This window comes from Lissotriton vulgaris, chromosome 3_1, assembly GCF_964263255.1.
Source record: "Lissotriton vulgaris chromosome 3_1, aLisVul1.2, whole genome shotgun sequence".
Taxonomy (NCBI): domain Eukaryota; kingdom Metazoa; phylum Chordata; class Amphibia; order Caudata; family Salamandridae; genus Lissotriton; species Lissotriton vulgaris.
The window spans coordinates 697,476,490-697,503,062 of NC_141689.1; positions in this window are offsets into that span (position 1 = coordinate 697,476,490).

The window sequence follows — 26,573 nt, forward strand, 5'->3', positions numbered from 1 at the left end:
TTATGGTAAATCAATAAAGGCGCTTCGCCATGCTGTCAGGAGGCAGGAAGGGCCTGAAAGCGCTGTGTCATTAAATAAATAAAGGCGCATCGCTGTGCTGTGTTGGGAGGCGGGAGTGGTCTGAAAGTGCTGGTTATGGTTAATCAATTAAAAGCACTTCGCCATGCTGTCGGGAAGGATGAAGGGTCTGAAAGCGTGTGTTATTAAATAAAGGCGCTATGCCGCTATGCTGATAGGTGGGAGGGGTCTTAACCGCTTCGCCGCGGCGGCTTTTCCCGCTGTGCGCGGCATTTTCAAAAATGCCGCGTTACATGACGAGCCCAGCTCGTCATCCGCCCACGGCAGGTAAGGGTGATGACGAGCTGGGCTCGTCATCCGCCTCGAAGGGGTTAAAACGCTGGTGATATTAATTAAATAAAGGTGCTTCGCTGTGCTGTGTTTGGAGGTGGGAGGGGTCTGAAAGCACTGGTGATATTAATTTAATAAAGGCGCTTTGCCATGCTGTGTTGGGAGGCGGGAGGGGTCTGAAAGCGCTATAATGGTATCTTCAATATAACTACATATTTTTTTACACCAAATCAGAGTCCCCATGTTACATTGCAACCTGTTGTCATGGTGTAAAATTATGACCTCATGGCCCCAGACTTCAGGATTGTGACATGCCCTCCAGTGCTTGTGTGTCGGGTGCAGCAGTTCTTCAGTCTCCAGTTATACACCAGTTTAATCATGGCAAGCAAATACATTTCAAAAACTGTGACACGTCCTTCAAATAGCCGATTGATCTCTATGCCACCAGGTCCAGAAGTGGGGCATGCCCACCAGATTAAGAATCCGTTACCTAAAGGGCAGTTATCCAGGAAGTGTGGCAACGTCAAAAGGAAACACCTGCCTGACTTCTGCTTCCACAGCTCATGCTGCCAATCCCCCAAACTGAAGAATAATTTAAAATAGAAATAGTTGAGTGCGTTACCTCCGGGCCAGGGGAGGAGCTTGGTCTAGTGATAATGTATCTGGACTAGGCCTCAAATTTGGCATTTTACTAATAAACGTGTGCACTTTTCATCTCTCTGGAAATTCAAATGAATGTAGTGTGAATGTGTGTAATGACAATGTGTAAAGACCAACGACCAGTGTTCTGTCTAGTAGTTTCCCAATTACATATTTCCAGCCCACACCACCCCATCACTTACTGGTTTCTGCAATCCGGTCTCAACCGGACCTCACAATGACAGCGCTGTTCTATATGCAATCTAACATTATGAATGTGTTCCTGTTCCAATAAAAGCAGGTTGTCTGTTAAGCACTTCACACTTACAAAAAGATAGCAACGGTATATTGTAAAAATAAAAAACAGTAGAAATAATAAATTACCACTTTGCAGCACATAGCGTGATCTTCACAGTGGCACCTTGCTAAATACAGGTGCAGTAGAGACGTAATCAATTTAATAAACAAAAACGTACTTTTATACAGTGATACACAACACATTCCTGCCGTTTACGAACTGTAAATAATACGTCACTACTGATCAGTCTATGCCATTGATCCAGCGGGCCAAAGGAAATTCAGTCTCAAAAGATCATTCTCTACACCATGATACTCACCATAATTCATAAGTCTAACACTAGGCCCATAAATAACTGAGACATGAATTGACCAATTGAATCATATGACCTAATTAATCAAAACACTTTATAAACATTTAATTAAGTCAATATCATGGGCAATGGATAAACTAATGGTAACTCAAAGAAACAAACAAGACCAGCTTGTCATTTCACAATCTATTTTATTAACTTTATTAAAAGTGCAAAGAGCATTTAAAAATTAAGTTCTTTTATTTGCATTTAATAAGCAGCATTATTTTATTAGAAAGGCACATTAGACTGTCAGCTTAAATCAAAATCAACATGAGAAAATGCTTAAACATTTAGGAACTCATTCCCTAAACCCTATTTCCCTAACTATACTAAAATGAACCTAAGGAGAAAAAGTTAAGTATGGAAGTCTTACGTGAGAGGAAAGTCCGACAGCATCTCACGAGCACAGGAACAAGCCAACAGTGCTCTTTCCAAGGAGGCAATTTTTATACCTTTTCTTTATCTAAAATTAACTAAAAGAATACAAATATCCGAGCAACACGAAGCATGATTGGTCGAGAAATGTCACACGATGAAGTCATTCGCCTTTCACATTGTAAGAATCACGTTCTTTAAGAGCGGCTTTGTCCTTTGACTACGAGTGTCACAGGCTCTTCCGAAGCTTGCAACATTTAATAAAAAATGTTCGTTGCTTCCTCCGTCCAAGCTTTTCCGCCGCTACACATCCTGTCCTTGGCAATGAAAATGTATACAAAGATAATCTCAATGCTCTGCTCAGCCTTGCTTCCGCGTGTGTTTTCAAAGAATTATGAAGAAAATATTTTCTTTTCATCAACTGCTGTGCAAGGCCCAACTCGACAGGACTTCAGACATCCATTTAGAAATAGGCCAAAGGCCTCTTTTAGCATGACTCTAGTATGCAAGAAAACACAAGACATCAATTAAATCGAGAAATTATAATTATTCTGTTACCCACCCCCTTTACTAATGTTAACCCATTAGTCTATGTTACCTAGCATAATGCACAAAAGACAAACGAAACACAGTCACCTAAAATAACACGACATAAACAAAAGCACATTTAAGAGAATGCACATGCTATTATTAAAACAGTATGCTTAATGTTTGACAGAACAAAAGACAAGATAAATATATTATTAAAAACGTATTGACAAACATGACATAAGCACATATAATTAGTCCCATATGTTTGTGTAGGTGCACATTATTCTAGGTTGAATCAGTACAGAAACATGCAACTCTCGTTAATAAATTAATAATTATGGGAGTTTAAATCAGCGTACTGAATCTAAACTTATCTCTAAAATCCGCTTCATCAACTCCCTCATCTGATGATTTTTAAATCACCAAACAAAACCCAAAAATGTACTTAAAATGTTACTTTTAGAAATGTCATATAATGATCTCTCTCTGTGTTAGTAAATCTAAACTCGTGTTTCATCTGTCTGTTTGGAACGCTCATATTGATCCCTACGAAATTCATCCATTTCTATCTCCTTCTCCTGAGCTTTTCTGAGTTTATATATACGCTTCTTTTCCCTCACATGCTTCTTTCTCTTGTGAATCATGCTTCTGATTTTTAACAAAAGTGTCACTATAACAATGATTATTACAGTATAAAGCACTTTGCCAATGATTGAACTGCCAATGAGAATGTCTAACGCAAGCCTATTCTGCATAACCATGCTTCTGGTGGCAATGAGCTCAGTATTGACCAATTGGAAACCACTTGCAGTATCAGTGGATAACCTGTCAACAATTGTGGAAACCTTTCTGATTTTGATTGCATTCAGAGTTATTCCCACCATAGGAATTATTGCACCAAAAATGTCTCCCATAATTTCATAGAAGCTTTCTCTTTTATATCTATTCAGGTGTTTGCCAATTTCAAATGAACCTTCCCCATTTCTGTCAACATGAAACATTTTAGGGAAAACTAGACCAAGGAAACATGTACCATACCAATGGTCGGGGAGACTGAAATATGCTTTGTTCCCACAGACAAAATAAATTCCTGGGAAAATTGGGTCCTTACCACCTTTAAATCCCCAACCCCCTACAATTTGATAAGTGTCCTCACACTGGCTTGCACCAACAAAATAATTGTCATAAAGCGTGTTATCTCTTCTAATGCAGAACTTTCCACTAACTGGATCATCTATGTGAATTGCAGCAAATCTATTTTCACCATTAAGCTTCTCATTTTCGAGCTGCCAAAACTTAGATTTAGTCTGTTTCAGCATTTCATTCCTTTTGTAAATCGCCCTCCTTTCCTCAACCAAATTGAGAAAAGATCTTTCTTCATCTCTCATTTTGCAGGTTAGATTATTTTTGTAAGCATATTCGTATGTGAGTTCATTAATTACCAAGAAGAATTCCCTCATCTGTTTGGCAGGCCTAACTTTGTTAAGACTATGCACAACCTTTAGGTTAGCTAATATCTCATCGAAGTCTGAGTAACAGTACTCCAGATGACCTGTTTGATAAAACAAGCTAGATATAACACTGCATGTTATTCCATAAGTAATAGGAAGCATATTATACTTAACCCCTTCAGAAACTGAAGTAGGAAGCTTAACACACACATAACAATCTTTGACATCCATGACTCTAACATACTCTGATAAGAGTCTTAAAAAGGAATTAGTAGAAAAATCACCAACAGATCTATCCTGATGGATTTCTGGTTTATGCTCAATAATCCTGTTAGTTTTGCCTGCAACATCATGAACAGCATGTTTAGATTCAGCTTTGCTTGTCATGTTCACCTTGTAATCCTCTTTGTCTATACCAACAGGAAAGATAACTGCTAAAATTAACCAAACTAGAATGATTAGAATCACACAAATGGAAGACTTTTTACAACATCTTCTAAGTATAGCACTCCTTGAATTGTCAGAACTGGGCATTTTACTTCTTTACTTAAAACAAAAATTTAAAAATTAGTATTTAATTAAAATAATACCCTACCCTCCCTTTTTAATTTTTTTTAAGTAACCTTCTAACAGCTTTTCTTCGACCTTGCGTCCATAAAAAGAGTGTTTCCAGCTAACACAATTTCTTCGACCTTGTGTCACCTAACACAATTTCTTCAGCCTTATGCCAAAAATAAACCTCAACTTAAAGAAAGCTAAACCTAATCGTTGTCACTATTTTCTTCCAAGTCTTCCTGACTGCTACTGCTGACCTCAACTACTGGTGGGATTATTATATAAGCCCACTCTGGTGACTTGTATTTCTGATTTGGCTTCAATGGTCTTTTGCTTTTTCTGCTAAAATCTTCTTTCCAACTTGCTCCTTTTTGTCTGATTCGCTCTTCTGACTTGATATTTCATTAATTTGTTCTTTAGATTTTTTCACCAACTTGAACTTCAAGTCTTCTTTTGGCCAGACATCACCTTTTCTCAAGAGCTTCTTCTTAGGCTCGATTTCATTACATTTAGCTTTCCAAGCCCTTTTTCTGAATTTTCTTATTTCAGACTCTTTATCAATGTCATTCGAATCAGTTTCAGAGATTTTAATACTGTATCTAGGAACTTCTTTACTCTGCAGTTTCACTCCGTTAGGAACAACATCTCTGTAGCTGGTACTTGGTAATTCGTCGTCTTCTTCTGGAATTACTTCTAACTTCCCAGTTCCAGAATTTCCATTCCTGCTTTCAGAGCTTCCAATCTACTTTTCAATACTCTCCTGATCTTGAATCTCATCTGACACAGTTTCTTTTTCAGTTCTTTTTTCTAGAACATCTTCATCATTTTCTGAATCAACAACGACAATGTCTATATCTTTTTCATTTGATGCTTGATCTGCATCAGAATTTTCCAGACGTCGACCTCCCTGTCGATCTTCAGAATCTGGATCTTCAGGTTCTCCTTCTGAGTCTGAATCAGCTGTAGTGTCGTCACTATCTTCATCAGGGTTATCAGGAGGTGGTAAACGAATGGTGTGGCTTGCATGCACCCACCTTTTCAGACCCTTACATTTAACAGCATTTGTTGTGACTAGTATCACCTATCTTGCTTTTTGCCACCTGGGTACTAAACAGTTCCTCCTCCGATGAACCTTTGGCATGACCCAGTCTCCTGGCAATAGATCATGAGCCTACTCCTTTTCTTTTGAAATCACATCTGTTCCCACCTGATGGAATACAGAAGTTACCACATCAGACAGCTGCTTACAGTAGTCTAAAATTGTAGTATCATTTATTGCTAACAATTTTCCAACTGGAACAAAAGCCTGTCTCATAACTCTTCCCATGAGTATGTCATGAGGGCTAAGACTTGTTCTTTTATCTGGAGTGCTTCTCAAAGACATCAAAACAAGTGGAAGTGCATCTGTCCACTTTACTCCTGTAGCTAAGCACATTTTTGAAATTCTGTTTTTAAACGTGCCATTAATCTGTTCGACAACACCTGATGCTTCCGGTCTGTAAGCACAGTGCAATTTTTGTTTTATGCCAAAAGCCTCACAAATTAATTCAAGCAGTCTGTTTTCAAAGTGTGTGCCACGATCACTTTCAATAGTCACTGGAAATCCATATCTAGGTATGATCTCCCTTAAAAGCAATTTTGCTACAGTAACGGTGTCATTGTGACGTGGTGGGAACGCTTCCACCCATCTCGAAAACAGACAGACAATAACAAGGACGTATCTTAATTTGTTATGTTGCGGCATGTCAATGAAATCCATTTGCAATCTGGTAAAAGGACCACCCTCCCGTCCTATGGTTCCCATGCTTACAACTGTTTTTCTGTTTGGATTGATTTGTTGGCAGATCAAACAACGCTGGCAAAGTGACTCTGCAATAACCCTAAATTTTGGATTATACCACGTCTCCCTGAACAATCGGATCATTGTGTCTGTTCCTAAATGACCTGGTCCATGGTACATCCGTGCCATGTCAGCAATCATGCAATTGGGCATAACAGGTCTACCATCTTTGTAAACCCAAATCTCATTTTCCTTTTGCTGTCTGCAACCTTCTTTGAGCCATGTGTTTTTCTCCTCATCATTTGCCTCATCTTGTAAGTCTTTTACTCCCTGCCATGTTTCTACCACAGATATTAGCATGAGAGAGTTCATTATATGGTCATTATCCTTTTCCCGATTAAGTAAAAGATTATTTTTTGCACGGTAACGTGCAGTTTCATCTGCAAAAGCATTTCCTTTAGTTATATAGTCTTCTCCTTTTTTGTGCGCTCCACATTTGACAACAGCAATCTTTTCTGGTAACTGAATGCCATTGATCAATCTTTTGATTAATTTTGCGTTCCTGATCGGAGTTCCCGCAGAAGTCAAATAACCTCTTTGAGACCAGAGCTGGCCATATTCGTGGACTACGCCATATCCATACTGGCTATCAGTCACTATGGTAACCTTTTTCCCTGCTGCTTTTTCACAGGCACGAATTAAACCAACTAATTCTGCCACTTTTGCTGAACAAATTCCTTCAAGAGTTGAACCCTCAATTATTTCAGAAACTGTGCAGACTGAATATGCTGCTCTCAGAATGCCTTCATCTGTTCTTAAACAGGAGCCATCAACAAAGTAAACAATGTCTGACTCTGGTAAAGGCACATCTTTGATATCTTTCCTGGTTTTAGTACAGTATTCCAAAACATCCAAACACTCATGATCAACGTCATCAGCTTCATTGTCAATTTCAGAAACCACACTATCTGGTAAAAGTGTAGCGGGATTGAGATTAACACATCTCGCAATGGATACATTATCTGATCCCAGAATAACCTTTTCATATTTGGTCAATCTGTGCTCAACAGGTGCTGTGTCTTACTTCTGGTAAGAAGTGTTTCAACTGAATGAGGTACATACACTTTTACTGGAAACCCCATTATGATTCCTTCACTTTGCTCAAGGCTAACACTTGTTGCAGCCACTGCTTTTAAGCAACCTGGCATTGCTTTTGCAACAGGATCAAGAACAGCTGAAAAGTATGCTATAGGTTTTCTCCTCTTTCCATGTTTCTGAATGAGAACTGATAATGCACAACCTTCCCTTTCACTGCAGTACAGCTCAAATTCTTTGTCGTAATCAGGCATCCCCAATGCTGGTGCTTCACAGAGACTTTTCTTTAGCTTTTCAAAAGCCTCCAATTCTGTTTTTGTCAAAACAATCGGGTCTTTTATGTCTGCCTTTGTTAGCCTTTGCAGTGGTTTCGCAATTACCGAAAACCCACAAATCCATTGGCGACAATAACCAACCATTCCTAGAAACATTCTGATCTGTCTTTGTGTTGTCGGTGGTTGTATTGCTCAAATCATTTTTATTCTCTCAATTGTCACTTGTCTGATTCCCTTTGCAATTCTGTGACCAAGGTATTTAACCTCTTGTTTGCAAAACTGTAATTTCGCAGGTGACACTTTATGTCCCTCATCTGCCAATCGATTCAAAAGTGTAATGGTGTCAGTTACACAATTTTCTCTTGTTTTTCCTGCAATAAGGAGGTCATCTATGTACTGGACCAATGTTGACTCTCCAGGCAATTTTAAATCTTCCAGGCATTTCTTTAACAACTGAATAAAGATAGATGGACTCTCAGTATACCCTTGAGGAATACGACACCATGCTAATATGCGATCCTGGAACGGGAACGCAAAAATTTGTTGGCTATCTGGATGCAGTGGAACTGTAAAGAAGGCATTACATAGGTCAATGACAGTGTACCATTCTGCATCATGCGGAATCTGATATAGAATTACCGCTGGGTTTGGTACAACTGGACAGCAAGGAACGACTATTTTATTAACCTTTCTCAGGTCCTGAACTATCCTGTAAGTTCCGTTTGGCATTTTGATTCCCATAATCGGTGAATTACATGGGCTGCTTTCAATCTCTCTCAAAACACCTTGCTTAATGAATTTTTCAATCACAGGAATGACACCCTCAATAGTTTCAGGTTTCATTTTGTACTGGGGAATGTTTGGAAAATCTATTCCCTGTCTCACAGTCATTTTTACTGGGTTCACATATTTCATTAAACCCATTTCATCACCAGTTAAATCCCAAATTTTCGGATTAACTGCCTCTTTCAATTCTTCAGGTAAGTTGTTTTTATCAAAAGCAGGGAACATTTTATTTTCTTCGTCAACCATTAGCAATGTTAATTTATACAGACCATCTTCTTCTAAAGTTTGAAGCTCAATACCTTCCGGTGAGCAATATATTTTGCAATTCATCTTGCACAACAGATTACGTCCTAAAAGATTAACAGGACTGCTGTTACAGACAACAAATCTGTGCTTGTCTTTGTAGTTTCCAATTTCTACATCAACTGGTTTTGTCAAGTCTGTCTTTATCTGCTGATTAGCTACGCCAACTACCTGGATGGTTTCACCCGAGAGAGGAAGATTTTCAATTTCCACTGATCTAACAGTAGAACGGGTAGCACCAGTGTCCACAAGAAAAGTGATATCTTTGTCATTCACTTTACCATTTACAAATGGACCTGACTGATCTACCTCAAGAGTGGCTCCAAGCACACAATCTTCTTCCTCTCTCAGGCACAGTCATGAGTAATCCTCAGAGTCACTGCTCTCATTTTCTTTTAGCCAAAATTGTTGAGAGACATTTGACACATTTACTTTTTGTGATCTTTTTTACCTGTTCAGCTCCGCAGAAACCCGTCTCTGGACTGTATCTCTGTGTATTCATGCAATTTGGCACGGGTGGCTGTGGAATTTGGCTCTGTTGATTCAATTGGTTCTGCTGATTCACTAACTGTCGCTGTAGCTGTTGCTGCTGACTTATTTCATTTAACTGTTGTTGTAGCTGTTGCTGCTGATTTATCTCACCCTGCATCTGTGGATTTAATGATGAATTTTTTTAATTTCTGGGCGGATTTTTACACTCACGCTTCCAGTGTCCAATTTCGCCGCAATTAAAACAAGGTAACTTTTGTTTTAGCTCTTCAATATTTATATTAAATTTAGGCTTATTCGTAAAGTTCCCTTTGAACTTTGCTGGATTCTGCTGGAAATTTTTATTTTCTAAGGTTGCTATCTGCTGTTCAGCTACCTTTACTTGTGCCCACATTGCCTTCTCCTTGAGTTTCTTCTGTTTCGCATCTAACTCATCACTGCAATATTTTGCCTTCCTCAGGATGTCGTCAACTGAAAGTGATTGCCAACCGACAATCCCATTTCTAATCATTTCCCCTATTTCAGGTCTCAGGCCATAAACAAATCTGTAAATGAAGTGGCTCATGTCACTTTCACTTAATTTTTCATAGCCACTGTATTGTTTAAATACCAGGAGTAATCTTTCATAAAAGGAATGAACTGATTCCTTTGGTTCTTGGTTTGTCCTGTCTATTTTAACCCAATCTACTTCTTTAGCAGTAATTTTGTCTTTCAGCCAGACAATTACTTTGTCATAGAAAGCCATGACAACGTCTGAAGGAGCTTTATGTCGAGGCGGTTCCTCCTTGGGCCAACTAATAGAAATTTTACATTCTGTCCAGAGATCTGATGGGACAACAATATCAAAAAGAAACCATCAAGATCAATCCACAGAACTTTTGAGACCTTAATGAATCTGTCAACCTGACAATCCCATTCTACTGGCTTTTCTCTCAGCCGAGGAAAACCATTTGTAAAGAGCAGAATGTCCTGTCTTGTCCATGGAACATGAACATAACCTCCACCAGCTATTTCCCTCATAGGAAATTCACCAAAGACTTCTCCTCTTTCTCCCTTTTCTTCTTCTCTTTTCTTTGTCCATTTAACTCTCCATTTACTTAAATCACTTAATCTTTTTAGAAACACAATTAATTCTTTTACATGGGTTATTCTGCCTGTGGTATTTAGATTCTCAATATCTTTCTCAGAAAAATCCACTCTGTAATGTTTTTGCAATTGTTTCTGGCAACTCAAATCTATTTCTAATTCAGCAGCCACTTCTTCAAATTGCTCATATTTATGTTTAGTTTTCCACTGAATGCTCTTACAAATGAACAACAATTCATCATCCTGATATTGCTTCAAACAGTCAGTACCAATTGTGCCAATAATTAATTCTTCTAAATCTGCTTTTAATTTTGCAACATCAAGTTGTTGAGACTCAGGAACTTGTTGAGGAATCTGTGTTAAATCTGTTTTATTTGTGGTCTTTTCTAAAGAACCAGAATCAGAATCTGCAGCTGATGGTGTGACACCATTTGACAAACTTTGATTTACAGTTAAATTTGGCATTGTTTTATCCCTTTGCATTTCTGTTAACTCTGAATAAAATTTTTCAGCCACTTTTTGAATTTCTGCATTTAATGGATTTGTTACGACAGAATGTCTATTTTCATTTTGCTCAAAAACTGGTACAACAGGACCAATTGTAACTGGAACTGTTACAGCTTCCATGCCTTTTGTCAACTGCTGAATTAATTCTCCCTTTGCTTTTAAATATTCTGAAATGTTTGGTATATTTTCAGGTAACTCTGCCTTTTTATCATTTTTCGGGAAATTATTTCTCGAATTCAAACTTTCTCTTGGAGTATTTGATTTACTTCTTGATCTCGCCCTTTCAGGTAACTTAAAAAATCTGGGTGAATTATCATCAATCTCTCTAGGAGGTGCACAAGGAGAAATTCCTGAAAGACTTCTCGGGTAGAATGTGAACAACTTGGCTGATAAGGTGGTGGATTAATAAAAATATCTTCTAAAACTGCATCATCTAATTCTTGATCAAGATGACCTTTTTTCTGGGAATACTTTTGACCTGATGTTTCTACAACCATTTCTAAAACCGGATACAATCCTTCATACATGTCCCCTTTTCTCCAACGACGCACTTTAACTTGATGAGTTTCCCTATTTATGCCTCTTGGTGTTCCCCAATTTTCTCGTTCAAACTCCATCATTTCAACTTCCCATTCAACTAAAGCTTCAAATTGAGTGGGTCTGGGTCTTGGTGAAAGAGCCATCATTTTATCTCTTAGGTTTCTTTAAGCTTTCACATTAAACGATCCATCTTCTGGCCAGGCTAAAACACCATCATTTTTAGTATATTGCATCCAATTTTCAAACCAGAGAACAGTATGATAACCATATTCTCCTTCCATATATGCTGCGGGTATTTTGTACTTATGAAGTAATTTTCCACCACGCGCTTCTATTTTCTTGTCAGGATTGAATACATTTTTAATTTTCTGAAACCATGAAGGCTTCTTTTCTTCTTTATAGCAATAACTCATGTTTTTAAAAACTATACCGTTCAATTTAGAAAAGATCGTTAGTATTTCCTGTTATTCCGCTACTCTAACCAATCCGTGTGCGAAACTCACCAAAAGCCAATCAGGTTAAGCCACGTCACTACCTTGCTCAACGAATGAGAATCCTGTTTTCAGAAAGGACCAATCAGCTAGCAGCTCGTTTTGGTCATGTGAGCCAAACAGCGCGCTTGCTGTGACGTATGTTGACCAATCGCAGCGCGAACCCTGTGAAGTATACTGCCGCTGCAGTGAAGCTGCGCGTGTCAGTGTCACTCCGTAAACTCACCCCTCTTTTACAAAATATTTTCACAGCGCCATTTTAAAACAATCCTTTTCAATGAATTTCAGTTAATAACCACAGAAAAACAAACCATTTGTCCGTTTCGCTAAACAAAGTGATAGTTTTACCAGACATTCAAGATTTCTCTCTCGTGGAATAGACAACGCTATTTTCACAAAAACAGTTTTACACATTCATACGGGAAAACCTATTCATGTATACATGAAATCTTTGCAAAGACTTTAACCAACCAATAGAAATCCACAAAAGCCAGTAAGAATAGACAACGCTATCTCACCCTTCACACAAGCTCGGAAAAATCCTATTACTCTTTTCACAATAAGTTTTAAAACGGGCTCTTAGTCCCTATACTCAGAACTACGATTTCAAAGGTAAACCTCACTATATAAACAACCTGTCATACCTAAAAATCCCTAAACTTGTGTTGTACGTCCACAACACTTAGTGATATTTCATACCACTAATTTGAAACAGAACAAATGAACTGTGTAACTTCACCTGTCACACTACTCTGCCGGCACATAAGATTTTTCTCAATGCTGGAAAAACCTTTCAACAACATAAAACAACTAAACAAAACTTAACATGTGTTAAACATGTATCCTATGTAATTACCATGTAACATGTCAGTTACCATAGTAACCGAACTCTGCTACCAGAGATTTGATCCAGCGGGCTAAAGGAAATTCAGTCTCAAAAAATCATTCTCTACACCATAATACTAACCATAATTCATAAGTCTAACACTAGGCCCATAAATAACTGAGACATGAATTGACCAACTGAATCATATGACCTAATTAATCAAAACACTTTATAAACATTTAATTAGGTCAATATCATGGGCAATGGATAAACTAAAGGTAACTTAAAGAAACAAATAAGACCAGCTTGTCATTTCAAAATCTATTTTATTAACTTTATTAAAAGTGCAAAGAGCATTTAAGAATTAAGTTCTTTTATTTGCATTTAATAAGCAGCATTATTTTATTAGAAAGGCACATTAGACTGTCAGCTTAAATCAAAATAAACATTTAGGAACTCATTCCCTAAACCCTATTTCCCTAACTATACTAAAATGAACCTAAGGAGAAAAAGTTTACTATGGAAGTCTTACGTGAGAGGAAAGTCTGACAGCATCTCACGAGCACAGGAACAAGCCAACAGTGCTCTTTCCAAGGAGGCAATTTTTATACCTTTTCTCTCTCTAAAACTAACTAAAAGAATACAAATATCAGAGCAACACGAAGCATGATTGGTCGAGAAATGTCACACGATGAAGTCATTCGCCTTTCACGTTGTAAGAATCACGTTCTTTAAGAGCGGCTTTGTCCTTTGACTACGAGTGTCACAGGCTCTTCCGAAGCTTGCAACATTTAATAAAAAATGTTCGTTGCTTCCTCCGTCCAAGCTTTTCCGCCGCTACACATCCGGTCCTTGGCAATGAAAATGTATACAAAGATAATCTCAATGCTCTGCTCAGCCTTGCTTCCGCGTGTTTTCAAAGAATTATGAAGAAAATATTTTCTTTTCATCAACTGCTGTGCAAGGCCCAACTCAACAGGACTTCAGACATCCATTTAGAAATAGGCCACAGGCCTCTTTTAGCATGACTCTAGTATGCAAGAAAACACAAGACATCAATTAATTCGAGAAATGATAATTATTCTGTTACCCACCCCCTTTACTAATGTTAACCCATTAGTCTATGTTACCTAGCATAATGCACAAAAGACAAACAAAACACAGTCACATAAAATAACACGACATAAACAAAAGCACATTTAAGAGAATGCACATGCTATTATTAAAACAGCCGCAATTAATGTTTGACAGGAAAAAAGACAAGATAAATATATTATTAAAAACGTATTGACAAACATGACATAAGCACATATAATTAGTCCCATATGTTTGTGTAGGTGCACATTATTCTAGGTTGAATCAGTACAGAAACATGCAACACTCGTTAATTAATTAATAATTATGGGAGTTTAAATCAGCGTACTGAATCTAAACTTATCTCTAAAATCCGCTTCATCACCATTTAATTCACAGACCTCGTAACGATGGGAGGCTGAACCCAAGTTGCAAAATTAACAAGAGGTGGTATAGACCAGCAGAAGGGTGTTACAGGAGCTGGTCATGTACAGCTGAGGGCTGTTGCAAATAAGTGGTATCAGATAAAGGAGAGCTGTCTGGGGGACAGGGGGTTGGGGGAAGGTGGAGACAGCGGGGCAGAGAGGGAGACTTGCCGTGCAGAGGGGAGTGGTACCGACAAGAGGATGCTAATATAAAGGCAGGATGGTGGACGGAGTAAGAAGAGGGATGAAGACCAGGAGAGATCGAGCATAATAAAAAGGACTGCCAACTTTGCAGAGGAGACAGGAAAGGGTGACAACATCCGCAGGTTGAGGGGACACACATCGGAACAGCCAGAGATGGGTCAGGTGAGAAGGGCATGTAGGGTACAGTGAAAACGGGAACGGATTAAGAAGAGGGGTGAGAGGCATTGGGCACCGACTCACTCACCGCGTAGGCGGCGCCGTCTTCCCTGTTATGGGTCTTGGACTCTCGGTCTCCAGGATGGAGAAGTGCATATCCCCTGTTTTTCTCCTCTCCAGGCACGGCACGCGCACCCTGTACTGGCCTGGCATATGGCAAGGGGAGAGTGCTGTGCATGAGGTTATTGCGGCTTAATAGCTCGGGGTCAATAAAAGGAGGATCCTAATAGGGCAATATTTAACGGGGTCCAGGGTACAAGCCCTATCAAAGACTCAAGACCAAGACAGGTACACAGTTCCCAAATAAACAAGAATAATTAATTAAAAGGACCAAAAGAAGGGAAGGAGAAGGGGGCAAAAAGGGGACCCTTTCGGAACTAAAACCCTCACACACCCAGCGAGCTATGTGTCATGCTTCATCATCTGGGTTCTGCTCCTCGTCAGACTGGCTGCAATGTCTGACGGGCACCCGCGAAGGGGCTCTTTATCGGAGATCTTTTGTTCCTGCCATTTGTTGCATGCGGGTATGAGGATACTAATATTGGTGTAGACGTATAGAAATGTGTGCAAGTTAAAAAAGGTTAGGTAATCCACGGCTAAATTTTAATGGTGTGGTTGCCTACCTTGGTGAAAACAGTGAGGGAGGGATACACATGGTCCAGAAGTGTATCTACTGCCTATGGATGTGGTCGACATGTTTCATGCTAATCTAAGCAATTCGTCAGGACCTAAGTGGAGTTCTACACATAGGAAGGGGCTATACTACCTTCCTTAGGGAGTCACAAGGCAGGCCAGCCGGTCCTGCTCCGAAAGTTGACCCAGTTGGGTTAAATACACGCTTTTACAGTCAATCCCGTGTTGTGGCACCATATGGGAAGGTACCTGTCTGAAGTAAAGACAAGTCCTTAGTCACCTACCCACACTGAGTCCCTGAGTAGACTTGGAAAGACTGGAAATAGCTAGGTACCCTTAACTCCAGGATGACGACAGCACTCACAGCATAACCCGGGATACATGCATGCCGATGGGCATGACCTTCTGTTTAAAAGCAAAACGAGTTTGAAAACTGAAAGCACGGGTTTGAAAAGCAGGAGGCAGCCGTAGCCGGAGAGAGGGAAGAAGCGTTGCCGCGCTGAGCTTGTCCCGGGATTTTAAAACGAGCACGGGTGCCATTGTTAAAAGTGCCGCCCGTGTATGAAAACTGAAAGCATGCGTTTCAAAAGCAGGAGGCAGCTGCAGCCGGGGAGAGGGAAACTGAAAGCATGCGTTTCAAAAGCAGGAGGCAGCTGCAGCCGTGGAGAGGGAAGAAGCGTGGGTGCGCTGAGCTTGTCCCTGGATTTTAAAACGAGCACGGGCAACATTGTTAAAAGTGCGTGCCAGTGTTTGAAAACTGAAAGCATGCGTTTGAAAAGCAGGTGGCAGCTACAGCCGGAGAGGGAAAAAGCGTGGGCGCGCTGAGCTTGTCCTGGGATTTTAAAACGAGCACAGGCGCCATTGATAAAAGTGCGCCCCAGTGTTTGAAAACTGAAAGCCTGAATTTGAAAAGCAGGAGGCAGCTGCAAAACAGAGTGCGATCTGGCGGACAAAAACAGTAATGTACAATTGGGTCAGTTAAGCACTATCCTATAATCAGGGTCAAAAATTGATCTATTAGTCAAAACAATTGTGTGTTCCAAATATCAACAACGTTACACATTTTATCAACAATATTTTCCTTGAGATAAGATGGCCAAGTCAAAGTCCTTTTGAGTGTGTTATTTCTTTTATTCATAAATATTAGAAGAAACAGCCAACACGCGTTTCATCGGTACCAGTCCGTACCAAGACTTTCTCAAGGCTCAAAGGATGATTGAAAGAATACAAGTTGAAAGAATAATGATGAGGAACAAGTGGATAAATCGTCCCGGACCCGATCAAACTTTTGCCCCGATGAAACAATCTCAATTGGTCGCATGATAGGAAAATGTAAGCGGTTGCGACAAATGTTGCCATAGATGAACTCTCTTGATTCTCAATCAGGATAAGGATGTGATAACATCAATTTGTATGATCACCAGTTACCTATAATAGGGGTGAAAGTGTGATTCCCACTATTTGTTCAAAGTATGTCTGTTCAAAAAACTCAAAATATCCCGGTTTTAAGTTAATCAATTAGTAGGAACGTGGAGTATCCCAGCGAGAGCAGGATCCCGAATTCAATGACAAACTTTAACTAATGGCAAGCAGCAACCAAAATAACACAGCAATAGGTTGAGTTTCACCTAACATACTAATTACTTGATGCCTCGTAGAGGCAGCACATGCGCTGCCTATGCAAGACCTAAAAACTGTAGAAAACATGCACAAACAGGTAACAAACAAGGCTTTAACATAAAGAAAGACAAATAGATATTGATTTACTGGCTGATGTGTACAAAGTGAAACCAGAAAACCTGGATAAATTGTTTGATTTTAGACAAATAATTTATTTCACCAAAACTCATTTTCTACATTATCGCGTAAGAAAGCACTTTCAAACATTTGAGTTCATAAAACCAGTTATACACTAACCTGTGTTTAATTTAACAGACTATAATAGCACTGTATGATAATCTGGGTCACATACAGTGTTTACAATGCAATTGTCTTGCCTCTTGGTTCACTTTTAAATTCAGTGCTATAATGTGACCTATTAATGTAAAAGCGTCCACATGTTAAAGAAATATATTTTTTAAACTCAGAAGATACTTTATAATACCATTGGTGCAGGGCCGGCGCTAGGCATGGGCAACGTGGGCAGCTGCCCGGGGCCCCGTGCCAGCTTGCAGCAAAGGTGCCTCGCACTTTCAAAAATTCCAGAGTTTGGAGGCCCGTGGGGGCCCTCTAAGAGTTTATATTTTTTCTATTTTTATCAATTTACCCAGCTTGCCACTCTCTCTGGGTTTAACTGCAGCATCTGCATGAGGATAGCAGCGATTAGACAGGTAATCAAAGAGCCCTTATGTGTGAAGTGCACCCGGCCCCTGTTTGAATGAAAAGCAGGATAACCTGCAGGGCGCCGAACAAAAGATAGGATGGCGGTGCCTCACAATGAAAACCCCTCAGCTTACCCAGGATGAGAGAAAGGGAGCACAAAGGGGTACGACAAACGGAATAGAGTGAGAGGGGGCGGGGGAGCAGATAGGTGTGAGTACAGAAGCCAAAAAAGTGGTGCATGCAAAGGAGCACATTCAGAATGTAAAAGTGGCAGGACTAGGGTTTGAAGTGTGCTGGGTCACTTGAGTCTTTACCGGGTGGTAAATTAAAACAGACATTGAAACAGGCCCCTATCTTCATGTGCTTTACTTTACAGGCCCCTATATGCATGTCCTTTACTTTACCTGTAAAAACAATGATCCAGTTTCTGCTCAATAAATGTATAACACAGTAGCTGTTTTGGACTTGGCTATAGGGCAATCAGGAAGTGCGTGATGGTCTAATTTGTCCGGTTAGTATGTAGGCCGTTTTTGGGCTGTTTGTTGGCCTGCTTTATGGTCAGGTGACCAAATGTTTACTGTTGATTTTCATGATATTAAAACAAACATTGCCTATAGCAAAATCAAATCTATGCAGTCTTCCATACTTTACAAAAAAAGTACACAGCATGTCTTTACAAGTTAAAAACTGCTCTAATTTGGAAATATAGGACACTTTTCTAGCGAACAAATTCACTAATGGGGGCAACTTTTATTTTTGTGCCGGTCCCTATTTCCTGACCCACTCTCATACTGTATGATAGGGTAATCCATGGCAACGATTTTGTTCCTGTTTATATTTCAAATGCTTTACTCAATCTTGCATTCCCCTAGAGTGTTAGCTATGTCCAGGATGTGTGTTTCTGTATTTCATTTCGCAGCATATTACTTTTGGATGGGGCACACATCGTAGTGAGTCGCCTCCAGGTGTTTATAACAGGCTACAGTTGAGTGCTCTGGAGTGGAGGCTGAAGGCAGTACAACTTTCATACTGTGCCTGTCTGTGGGTCAAGAAGGTGTTCAAAAGACATGATCATTCAATACATGACCTCTCTGCAGAGCACACAGAGCAACAGTCCTATATTCCAGTTTCAGTTGGGATTCTGTGCAAATGTGTGTCAAGGAGGTACTCATTGGTCAAAACAGTGATGGGTGAACATACAATAATTTATTGTTGTTACTCATTCATCTTAAACAGCCATTGACAAAACCAATACCCCTGGCTGTTTTTAGAAGTAAGTCAGTTGTTGTCTTATATTTCAGGATTCAATCACAGAAAGCTGTGGGAATGATGAGAAAAAGAGTAGAGCATTGAGGGGGAGGTGGATTTAAAAGTGTCAACATCAACAAGAAAAGATGCTCCAGGAGGATGGAAAGAGAGAGGTGGGTGTAAATGAAGCAGAACAAGGAAAGAAGTTATGAGGCTGGGGGAAGAGATGAGAGTTGAAGGGGAGTATATGGATAAGATGTGTGGAGATAAGAGAGACAAAACCAACAAGGGAACATAAGCAGAGTGGAGAGAGAAGTATTGGTGAGAGGTGGATGGAAGAAAGCAGGATCACTGAAAGATGTCAGAGGTTGGGCGAGATGAGGCAGTAGGGGAGAGGTGGCAGTGAGGAGGGTCAGAACCAGCAAGATAAATTTGAATCCTAGTAAAATTTCTTTCATAAAACTTAATGTATTCATTGACAATGTGCCGGCTTCTGACAACTCTAGGACTTTGAAGTACTGTTTGTGCTATATCAAATGATTTGTGGCTGACTCTTGATTGTGGAGTTCGAGCAGCCTTAATACTACTAAAACTTAGCACCACATTTGACACTGTTTCCCAGCCAGTACTTATAAATCAACTAGTACAACCTGGAATTCAAGTATCCCCCTGGTGTGGTTTACCTGTATCCGATTTGAGAAATCTGAAACAATCCACTCACCACCTATTTCTATGTTCTAAACCTCTGACTTGTGGAATTTATTGGGTCTCCACTGCTCAATCTATATAATTCCCAGTTAGTCTTACTCATACAGTCCTTTGGTTTCTTGCTGATATCTTGCGCTTGTTGATACCCAAACATCACTTCCCTCAGTGGCAATCCGGTCTTGCCCAAGAATATGTTTGTACTTGTATGCTAACAGTTGATTTCTGAATGAAGACAAATTCATTAAAACCTTTCAGTGACAAATCAAGGGTTCTTATTTTAAAGGATCTCATACCATATGGTGTTCTCTTTGGTGGCTAGTGGTGCTGGTTAAATCGCCCACATAGGTGGAGTCAGCAAAAAAATCTTCGATTAATTTTCCAGCATCTTCTCTTTTTATTTGGAACAGATTAACCATGTTTCATCCACTTGCTTTTACAAAATCCATAAGCAACACAAAATCATCCCTACTCTCCCCTCTCACTACACCACATCACTCGGGGACACCACCACATCACTCGGGGACACCACCACATCACATGGGGACACCATCACATCGCTCGGGGGCACCACCACATCACTCGGGGACACCACCACATCTTTCGGGGGCACCACCACATCACTCGGGGACACCACCACATCAGCCAGGGGTACCTCCACATCACTCGGGGACACCACCACATCACTCGGGGACACCACCACATCACTCTGGGAACACCACCACATCACTCAGGGGCACCACCACATCACTCAGGGGCACCACCACATCACTCAGGGGCACCACTACATCACTCGGGGACACCACCACATCACTCTGGGACCCCACAACATCACTCTGGGACACCACCACATCACTCAGGGGTACCACCACATCACTCAAGGACACAACCACATCACTCGGGAACGCCACCACATCACTCGGGGACACCACCACATCACTCTGGGACACCACCACATCACTCGGGGACACCACCACATCACTCGGGAACACCACCACATCACTCGGGAACACCACCACATCACTCGGGGACACCACCGCATCACTCTGGGAACACCACCACATCACTCAGGGACACTACCACATCACTCGGGGACACCACCAAATCACTCGGGGACAACACAACATCACTCAGGGGCACCACGACATCACTTAGGGCCACCACTCGGGGGCACCACCACATTACTCAGGGTCCCCACCACATTACTCAGGGTCACCACCACATCACTCAGGAACACAACCACATCACTAGGGGGCACCACCACATCAGTCGGGGACACCACCACATCACTCGTGGACACCACCACATCACTCGGGGACACCACCACATCACTCTGGGACACCACCACATCACTCAGGGACACCACCACATCACATGGGGACACCATCACATCACTGGGGGACACCACCACATCACTCGTTGACACCACCACATCTTTCGGGGGCACCACCACATCATTCGGGGACACTACCACATCACTCAGGGGCACCACCACATCACTCGGGAACACCACCACATCACTCAGGGACACCACCACGTCACTCGGGGACACCACGACATCACATGGGGACACCATCACATCACACGGGGACACCACCACATCACTCGGGACACCACCACAACTTTCGGGTGCACCACCTCATCACTCAGGGGCCCCACCACATCACTCGGGAACACCACCATATCACTCGGGGACACCACCACATCACTCTGGGAACATCACCACATGAATGAATGAATGAATATCGTCTTGTACCGCGCAACTTAGCCCAAGGGCATCAAGGCGCCTAAAGATCGTACAGCATGTAGTTCTTCTAGAGCAAAACTACAGATAGGCCTCTGCAAAGACCCACGTTTTCAATGCTTTACGAAAGAGCATGATGGAAGATTGTCCTGACAATTCAGGGGAAGGGTGTTCCACAGCCTAGGGACCAGGGAGGAGAAGGCTCTCCCTCCCCACCTTACTGTACGAAAGCGAGGAACTGACAAAAGGTTTTTATTGGAGGAGCGGAGGGCTTTACTGGGAGAGTAAGGGTGTAAAAGAGACTTAATGCCTTCTGAGCCTGAGCCATACAGGGCCACATGGGCAAGGCAAAGAATCTTAAACGAGATCCTAAACTGGATGGGCAGCCAATGCAGGTTCTTCCTAGCCAGAGAGGCTGACGAAAGTCTAGGAAGGTTAAGAATCAGCCTGGCTGCCGCATTTTGCACTATCTGTAGGCGCTGACTGAGACTCTTATTGCTGCCTGAGTAAAGTGCATTACAGTAATCTAGTCTCGAGGAGACGAGAGCCACCGTGACCTGCTTCCGAGCTTCAGGACAAAGGTAGTTAGCGATATTTCTCAGGACTCCCATGATCCCACAGCATGTAGCAACAGTCCTACTGACCTGACGGTCAAAGGAGAGCGTGGAATCTATCAGCACACCCAGATTCCTGGCAGATTGAGAGGGAAGAGAACACACACCGAGAGACGGTGGCTACCAGTCACTTGACCAGATGTCCTGGTTATCCCCGAAAATCAGAACCTCCGCTTTCTCTCCGTTCAACTTCAGGGAGTTCTGAATCAGCCATAGCGAGACTGCTTCCAGCAAGTTCCTGAAGTTAAGAGCGGAGATATTCACAGATTGAGAGAGGGAAACAATGATTTGGGTGTCGTCAGCATATGACAAAACCTCTAACCCAAAAGATCTTACTAACCTGGCAAGTGGGGCCACATAGATATTAAAAGGTGTGGGGCTCAGGGACGATCCCTGAGGAATCCCACACTGCACAGGTTTGGGGGGGGGGAGGAATTCGCCCAGCTTCACCCTCTGTTCCCTTTGGTTAAGGAAAGAGATCAGGAGGCTTAAAGCTGGGCCTCCAACTCCAATCTCCCGAAGCCGCGCAACCAGAACAGAAGGAGACAGAGTGTCGAAAGCTGCCGTAAGATCGAGTAGGACCAGAAGGGTAGTCTGGCCCATGTCGACCATCACTCAGGGACACCACCACATCACTCGGGGACACCACCACATCACTCGGGGACACCACCACATCACTCAGGGGCACCACTCAGGGGCACCACCACATTACTCAGGGGCACCACCACATTACTCAGGGTCACCACCACATCACTCAGGGGCACCACCACATCACTCAGGGACACCACCACATTACTCAGGGGCACCACCACATCACTCATGGGCACCACCACATCACTCGGGAACACCACCACATCATTTGGGGGCACCACCACATCACTCAGGGGCACCACCACATCACTCGGGGACACCACCACATCACTCAGGAACACCACCACATCACTCGGGAACACCAGCACATCACTCGGGAACACCAGCACATCACTCGGGAACACCAGCACATCACTCGGGGACACCAGCACATCACTCTGGGAACACCACCACATCACGTGGGACACCACCACATCACTCGGGGACAACACCACATCTCTCAGGGACACCACCACATCACTCGGGGACACCACCACATTACTCAGGGGCACCACCACATCACTCAGGGGCACCACCACATTACTCAGGGGCACTCCCACATTACTCAGGGGCACCACCACATCACTCAGGAACACCACCACATCACTCGGGGACACCACCACATCACTCTGGGACACCACCACATCACTCAGGGGGACCACCATATCACTCAGGGGGACCACCACATCACCTAAGGACACCACCACATCACTTGGGGACACCACCACATCACTCGGGGACAATACCACATCACTCGGGGACACCACCACATCACTTGGCGACACCACCACATCACTCTGGGAACACCACCACATCACTCAGGGACACCACCACATCACTTTGGGAACACCACCACATCACTCAGGGACACCACCACATCACTCGGGGACACAACCACATCACTCTGGGAATACCAGCACATCACTCAGGGGCACCTCTCACGGGCACCACCAATTTACTCAGGGACACCACCACATCACTCGAGGACACCACCACATCACTCAGGGGCACCACCACATCACTCAGGGTCACCACTCAAGGGCACCACCACATTACTCAGGGGCACCACCACATAACTCAGGGGCACCACCACATCACTCAGGAACACCACCACATCACTCGGGGGCACCACCACATCACTCGGGGACACCACCACATCACTCTGCAACACCACCACATCACTCGGGGACACCACCACATCACTCGTGGACACAACCACATCACACGGGGACACCACCACATCACTCGGGGACACCTCCACATCACTCGGAAACACCACCACATCTTTCGGGGGCACCACCACATCACTCGGGAACACCACCACATCACTCAGGGACACCACCACATCACTCTGGGAACACCACCACATCACTCTGGGTGTAGTGTAGTTCTTATTTTCCCTATAGGCACGGCGCATTGGAATAACATAAACAGCAGTGTAGACGTAGGAGTGCGGTCTCCTAGGTCTCTACTGACTATGTTAGACTTAATTGTGTTTGTACCAGCTAGCTCAGAGGTCACTGGAAACTTTCTTGACTGAATAGGAAGTGATCAGCTTCCCTGGCTCAGACAAGAAGGGATTCAGTTTTCCAACAACCGCATTAACATGACAACTTTGCTCCTCAGAATAAGAATCAATCTCTAGAGTCGTGTGAAACAATAGACAGCTATTTCACTCAGTCAGTTGTACAGAATTACTTTCACCAGTATGCAGAGAATAGAGAGACGGGCGTTTTCAATAAAAGGCATTATTTATTGAACAGTCTTCCTTCTCATGCAAGAGAAATGAATTGCCACAATTGCAAGACTTGTTATTATAACAAGTGCGTACAGTAAAAGTAGTATCACGAAATAATACTGTAAAAGCATTGATATGGGTTCTTAGCCATAAGATGGTTAAAATGAATAAAATATATACAGTCATATAAACATTTGGCTAACGTACTCAACTGGTGCTTCTAACTACGCCTACCCCAATGTACCTGACCTAAGCCTAATACGTGGGAGGGAGTAAGTAAGTAGCAGTTTAAGTTAAGTTGGTTTTGCCAAGGGTTTGTTTCAAGAATTCTCTCTAAGGGTTTAGTTAGCACCGTACTTCTCGAATAGAATGTTGAAGGTCTGGTATCTCCTCTCAGGACTCGATATTCCAGTTACCCGCAAGGGTAGGCTGGAAACGCCGGTGCTGGATTTTCTCGGCAAGAGAAAGGACAGCATCTTTCTCAGCGCGTCAAGGAGGAGGGGCAGCGTCCTTGGGCTTCTCGCATCTGCTGGGCTCTCTGCAAGGGACAGCTGTTCTGCTCCAGTATTCACCACCACCGCCGTTGTGTTTGCTTAAGGCAACATTGGTATTATTTATACCTGAAAGGTGCCGAGTTTGACGTACGTTTTTGGACATAAGACGACAATAAAGATGTCACTAAGAACTGGTCGTTCTTACAGTGCTCGTTAGGAGTTCTATTGCAAATCAAAACAAAGCAAGCGGAGATTTCCCAGGTTGCTGGAGGTTTGGTATGTCGAAAAAACTCATGTGCTATCTAGGAATCTAAGGAAGTGACTTCTGCTGTGTCATGGACTGTCATGGATTGCAGAGGCGACTTGCTAAAATATGGCTTTGAATATTATGCCACTTATTTCTTGCAGCAGAGGCTTACCTGACACGCGCCAAGGGCACTGAGGACATCGAGGGCAGATTCAGCCCAACTGCTCGCCGCACCTGCTCCGCGGGTGCCGCTTCGCACGGGAGTGCAGTTTCCAGCGTTCACCTGGACCCAACCCCTGAAGGCGGAGGCAAGGGCGAGAAGGCTAGGCGGGGCTGCGAGTGTGCAGGGACTCCAACTACCAGGAGCCCCTGCGAGACCACGGATACACCATCCGGTCCGCTCTCCCCGCCGGCCCGCCCCCCGCTCGCCTGAAGCTGTAAAAGGCGTCTCTGTATACCAACAGTTGGGACACTTATTTCTTGCAGCAGAGGCTTACCTGACATGCGCCAAGGGCACAGAGGACATCGAGGGCAGATTCAGCCCAACTGCTCGCCGCACCCGCTCCGCGGGTGCCGCTTCGCACGGGAGTGCGTTTTCCAGCGTTCACCTGGACCCAACCCCTGAAGGCGGAGGTAAGGGCGAGAAGGCTAGGCGGGGCTGCGAGTGTGCAGGGACTCTAACTACCAGGAGTCCCTGCGAGACCACGGATACACCATCCGGTCCGCTCTCCCCGCCGGCCCGCCCCCGCTCGCCTGAAGCTGTAAAAGGCGTCTCTGTATACCAACAGTTGGGACACTTATTTCTTGCAGCAGAGGCTTACCTGACATGCGCCAAGGGCACTGAGGACATCGAGGGCAGATTCAGCCCAACTGCTCGCCGCACCCGCTCCGCGGGTGCCGCTTCGCACGGGAGTGCGTTTTCCAGCGTTCACCTGGACCCAACCCCTGAAGGCGGAGGTAAGGGCGACAAGGCTAGGCGGGGCTGCGAGTGTGCAGGGACTCCAACTACCAGGAGTCCCTGCGAGACCACGGATACACCATCCGGTCCGCTCTCCCCGCCGGCCCGCCCCCGCTCGCCTGAAGCTGTAAAAGGCGTCTCTGTATACCAACAGTTGGGACACTTATTTCTTGCAGCAGAGGCTTACCTGACATGCGCCAAGGGCACTGAGGACATCGAGGGCAGATTCAGCCCAACTGCTCGCCGCACCCGCTCCGCGGGTGCCGCTTCGCACGGGAGTGCGTTTTCCAGCGTTCACCTGGACCCAACCCCTGAAGGCGGAGGTAAGGGCGAGAAGGCTAGGCGGGGCTGCGAGTGTGCAGGGACTCCAACTACCAGGAGTCCCTGCGAGACCACGGATACACCATCCGGTCCGCTCTCCCCGCCGGCCCGCCCCCCGCCCATCACGCCCACTATATCATAGCACCACACTCCCGCAGCGCGGGACGCAGCTCGGGGCGAAGACCGGGCTAAGAGCGGGCCGTTTGAGGCCGTTCGAGGACGGAGAGGACTGGACTGGCCCACCCCCTTTCGCTCAATATCCTCTCAAAC